Genomic DNA, 6,000 nt, shown 5'->3' on the forward strand with positions numbered 1-6,000 from the left:
TCTTTCTCTCCCCCTTCTGTGCCTTCCCCTCCTCTCTCGATTTCTTTCTGTCCTATCCAACAATAATGACAGCAATAACAATGATAAACAACAAGGGCAACAGAGAAGGAAAAAAAAAAAAGCCACCAGGAGCAGCGGGAGTTGTAGTGCAGGCACCGAGCCCTAGCAATAACCCTGGAGGCAAAAATAAATAAAATTCCCCCAGCTTGTGCCTAGAATGAGCACAGTGTGCATGTGACACCAAATCAAGCTCCCAGTGCATCTCATTGCATGGATGCTACCCTGCTCCTCCAGGATGCTTTCTCAAATCTGATACAGGTCCCAGTGGCAGGCACCACTGTGCTCTTTGCCATGAGTTTTTGTGATACACGGGAAGGTAAGATAGAATATGAGCTCTAGCGCCAGCAGCAAAATAGCTCACCTGGGTAGTGCACTGCCTTTGCCACGAGCACAGACCAGGTTCAGGCCCGGCCCTCATCAAACTGGACGACACTTTGGTGCTAACCGTGTCTCCCCCGCCCCCATCAGAACGAGTCAGTCTGGAGTGATGAAGCCCCACTACCATAGCGGGATGTCAGGCCCCTCTTTTAAAGGGGAATTCCTTAAATGATCCAAAAAGATTTCTAACTGGGAATTCAGCGTTCAACTGTTACAACCAGGGCCTCTGGGAGTTTTATTTCAGGCCAACAATTCAGATCTCTTACTAGAATGAGATGAAGTCCCAACTACTTTTAGGCTTAGCACGATTCTTTAACTTCATACAAATGGTGATATTTTTAGATTATATATACCTGGATACTTTCCCTATTCTAATGGTTTATGAATTCCAAGCTAGGTTTGGTAACATCGTTAGTAAATAAGTGGGTAAGGAAAAACATAGGGAGTGGGCATGTTTTCCATCCTCAACTCTGAAAGTCGCTCAGCTTTATTTGTAGTAGTGGATATCAAAGAATAACAGAGAATAAGGAGCTAGGGAGTGATACTACCAAGAGGGCAAAGAGTCAGTCTCTAAGTCTTTATTCTTAAAATCACAGAGTTCAGAATGTAAGTACCACACTGAAAATTCTAGGAAGCAGCAGGAAAGCTACAGCACACAGGTGAACACGGACGGAGCCGGTAGGAGGCACCAGAAAGGAGGACAGTGGCGTTCTCCTCAGCCCTTCTCCTACCAGGCACAGCACAACACAACTGGGGGGGGGGGGGAGGCGGCTGGGGAATCAGTTCCTGACTCCTCCCCGGAGACAGAAACAAAACCTAGGATGCGTGTAGTGTCTGGGAGCTGCCTGAAGAACTAAATTATGCTTCAGTTGACTTCAGGTGTCAGTGGGCCTGAGAGCATGGTCAGATGCTGCTTGGGGGACATTTACATGGGCTTCGGAGCAGAGTTCTGCAGAAGGTACAGAAGAAAATGACCAGAATGCAATAGAAAGAAAGGTTCCTGAGAAGGAATGGGCAAAGCTAACAGGGAAAATGGGATGATTCACAACAAATGTCTTGTGTTCCCTTAAAACAGGTGGGGCACCTTTCATCTGCCAAGGGCCATCTGCATAGTCACAACATCGTTTGTGAGCCATACAAAATCATCACCTTAAAAATTAGCACCTAATGCTGCGTGAAGAATGCTCCTAAATTTACTGAATTCCAAGTGCTTGTGGTTCTGACTGGCCAGTCCAGGTGATTTCTCAGGCCACAGCCTGTAGCCTAAATGTTTCCCAACCCTGACCTACAAAGTACAGTCTTGTAAAACATCATAACCTCAATGAAAAAAATATATATATCTTCCTGCTTCTTAGCACCCAATTTGAAAAACAAAACAAAAAAAAACAAGCAGGTGTATACACTGAAAAGCTCACAGACAAGCTCAGAATTTCCAGAAAAGCTCTGAGTCCTTCTAGCCAGGTTGATGGATGAAGCTAGGAAAGTCTGGTAGAGGTATACTGTTTTTCAAGTGTACATATCTCAAAAAAGTTCACAAACCACATAAACAGGAACATGACTCAGAGGCGACTTCCAGAACCTGACTGTAAAGAAACACACATTTTGAGGCCTGGGAAATAACACAGTGTGTAAGACACTGAACACTTAGCATGAGGTCCCAGGTCAGGTCTTTGGCTACCGATGGGGATAGGCCTGAGTGATGCTCTGTTTTACTCTCTTTCTCATAAATAAATGTTGAAAAGAAATGTGGGTATCTGAAATTTGACTCAGTAAAGAATTTAAAAAACCTTCTTACAAGGTTGTTCAATTAACAAAAAGAGAACAAGATTTAACACTGAAATTAATGAAAATGATGCGCCAACAAAGTTAGAATGTCAACGGTGAAACTCGTAAGAACCAAGCCAGCTTGAGAACTGACAAATGCAGCGACAGAACTCAAAGACTCAGCGGAGGAAGTTGAACAGCAGACACTGGATCAGACACAAGAAATACAGACTGAATGTGGATACAGGCTGTTTGGTATCGCCAAGTCTGAAGGACGAAAACCTGAACACAACTGAAGAGAGCTCTAGGACATTATCCAGGAAGCCAAGATAAATAGGTAGGTAGATCAGAGCGAGAAGAAGGGCAGACAACTGATAGAACAGATAATGGCTGAAAGTATACATTTTTGAGGGAAGAAATGGGCATATTCAGAAGCTGAACAGCTCCAGAGGTAAAACCAAAGAGACCCTACTGAGCACACTGCAATCAAATATTAAAGTAGAAAAAACAATCCTAGAAATAACCTGTGTACAAAGGAGGCTCCACAAGACAGATTTTCAGCATCAACATTGTAGGCTGGTGGGAAATAGCATATATTCAAGGAGTCGCCAACTGAAAATACAGTGTCCAGCAAACTGCTCATCCAGATAGGGTAGGAAGTAAGACTTACCAGTTCCTTACAAGAGCTTAAAGAGTTTATTGTTGCTAGGTCTACTCTGTAAGATATGTTTAAAAAAAAATACTTGAAGTTGAAATAATAGAAAGCTATGAGCAGTGCGAGATCACACAGAAATAGTTTTTTGGTGAAAGTAAATATGGAACAAAAATGTACTTATACTTTTCACACAGAATTCCGCTTCCACTTCTTGTATAAAATTTGAAAGACAGTATAAAAATTCTATATTAATGGGTACAACAGAAATATGTATTTATGGCATCAATACAATGAGGTGGGTGGTTTTGTAAAGAGTGGAGTTTTGGGAGTCGGGCGGTACTACAGCAGGTTAAGCGCACGTGGTGCAAAGCCGGAGTAAGGATCCTGGTTCAAGTCCCCGGCTCCCCATCTGCAGGGGAGTCGCTTCACAGGCCGTGAAGCAGGCCTGCAGGTGTCTATCTTTCTCTCCTCCTCTCTGTCTTCCCCTCCTCTCTCCATTTCTCTCTGTCCTATCCAACAATAATAACAGCAGTGACAACAATGGGAAAAACATGGCCACAGGAGCGGTGAATTTATAGTGCAGGCACCAAGCCCCACAGATAACCCTGGAGGCAAAAAAAAAAAAAAAGTGGAGTTTTATATGTGATTTCAGTTATGCTGCTATAAGATTTTTTATATATAATCTCAATGGTAACCATAAAGAAAATTAGAATTGGGTCTGGTTGGTGGTGCACCTGGTTGAGCACACATGTCAAGAAGCCAGGTTCAAGCCCCCCAGTCCCCACCTGCAGGGGGAAAGCTTTGCAAGTAGTGAAGCAGTGCTGCAAGTGTGTCTCTGTTGCTCTCCCTATTGATTTCTGGCTGTCTCTATCCAATAAATAATCTTCCTTGCATCATCTTGGAAGAAATGATGTTGCGATAAGCTAAAGAGAGAAGGATGAACACCAGGTGATGGCACGTATAGATGAAACGGTAAGTTTCAAGGACAGGAAGGGGAGAAACGATAAAGCTTGGGCTGGGCTTGGTGTATTATGTTAAAGCAAAGGACTCGGGAAAGAGGCAGGGAGGGGGTTCTGGTGCATGATGGTGGCAAAGGACCTAAACTGAGAACCAAAAGATATTAATGGTTGAAAGGATATACTATGTAGGACTTCAGAGTTCTTCATGGGGTGTAGAAGGTGGAGGGTCTGGCTTCTGTAATTGCTTCTCCGCTGGACGTGGACATTGGTAGGTGAACTCATAACTCCAGCCTGTGTCATGTTTCCCTAGCCTTTGCATCCCTGGAATAAGTTCCACTTAATTATGTTAATATGGTGTTGAATTCTCTTTGTTAATATTTTAAGGCATTGTGCATTAAATATTCATTGGGAATATTAGTCTGTGTGTGTGTGTGTGTGTGTGTGTGTGCGCGCGCGCGCGTGTGCATGTCCTTGTGTGGCTTTGATATCAGGATAACTCTGGCCTCCTCCATAGGACAAACTGTGTTATCAGTTTTTTGGAAGAGTTCTTTGAGGGCTGGTATTAGTATTGCTTTATTTTTATTGCCACCAGGATTACTGCTGGGGCTTGGTGCCAGCATTATGAATCTACTGCCCTTGGTGGCCGTTTTTTTCTTTTCTTTTTTTCTTCTAAACTTTATTCAGTAGGACAGAGAGAAAGTGAGAGAGGATAGGGAGATAGAGAGAGGGAGATAAAGATAGACACCTGCAAACCTGCTTTGCTGTTCATGAAGCAGAGCCCCTGCAGGTGGGGACCACAGACTAAGTCCAGGGTCCTTGCACATGGTAATACATGCCCTTAACCTGGTGCACCATTGCCCAGCCCCTGGTATTAATTCTTTAAATATTTGGAAGAATTGCCCAGGGGAGTCGGGCTGTAGCGCAGTGGGTTAAGTGCAGGTGGCGCAAAGCACAAGGACCGGCATAAGGATCCCGGTTCGAACCCCGGCTCCCCACCTGCAGGGGAGTCGCTTCACAGGCGGTGAAGCAGGTCTGCAGGTGTCTATCTTTCTCTCCCCCTCTCTGTCTTCCCCTCCTCTCTCCATTTCTCTCTGTCCTATCCAACAACGACAACAACAATAATAACTACAACAATAAAACAACAAGGGCAACAAAAGGGAATAAATAAAATAAATATTTTTTAAAAAAAGATGCTGGAAGAATTGTCCAGTGAATCTAGTCCTGGGTTTTTTGGGGAGTTTTTTGTTTGTTTGTTTGTTTGTTTTAATTACAGATTCCACCTTTTAGCTAGTTATAAATGTTTTATTTATTTTTAAAAATTAATTAATTTAAAAATTAATTAATTTAAAAATTAAATTAAAAATTATTTTTTAAATTAATTAATTTTCCTAATGCAGTCTTGGTCGGTTGTTATTTTTCTAGATAAGCTAATTTGTTCCTGTTAAGGTTATTCTCTTTTTAGTGAATTGATTTATTCATTTATGAGAGAGATCACTAAAGCATTTGAAATATGTAATTCCAGGGGTCTAACTCAGGACCTCATGCTTGAGAGCCCAGCACATTTTTGTGGGCCATGTCTCAGCCTGTAAGGCCATTCTCCTAAAACCCTCTTATGTTATATCAATTAGCATGTTCCCTTTTTCCTTGTTTTGATAGCCCAGAATCTCATTTTGTTAAGTAACAGTTCAACCATCACAAGAGCCTGTCTCCCACCCTGTGGAGCCTCTCCTGGTTCTTTGGGAGTTTACTCTTCTTGATTCACTCTCTGTGCCTCCCCCACCCACTCTCTTGTGTCTGCTTAGAAAATTTCTGCTACACTGCTCTGATGTAGTTAACATCTTGGAATTCTTGCCTCAGATATAAACAAGAACTGAACCAGTTTCTTGAGGCCAGAATCTCTGGCAGCATTTCATGGTGACTTATACAGGGCAAGCCATCAGCAGATCCAAAAAAAAAAAAAAAAAAAATCTATTGTCTGGAGCTGAATTGGGAAGAAACAGCCACCCCAGTACTCCTGTGAGTCCTTCAAAACCTGAAATTCCTCTTCCAAAGAAGTTCTCCAGGGCTGCCCTAACCCAGCTCTCTAGTGCTGTTTTCACCTCTGACTACATCCCCCCAGACAGTATGCTCAGTCCACCTGAGGTGAACTATCAGGCTCAGGCAACAATTACCAGAGTCACGGGC

Source organism: Erinaceus europaeus, chromosome 4 (genome assembly GCF_950295315.1).
Source record: "Erinaceus europaeus chromosome 4, mEriEur2.1, whole genome shotgun sequence".
Taxonomy (NCBI): Eukaryota; Metazoa; Chordata; class Mammalia; order Eulipotyphla; family Erinaceidae; genus Erinaceus; species Erinaceus europaeus.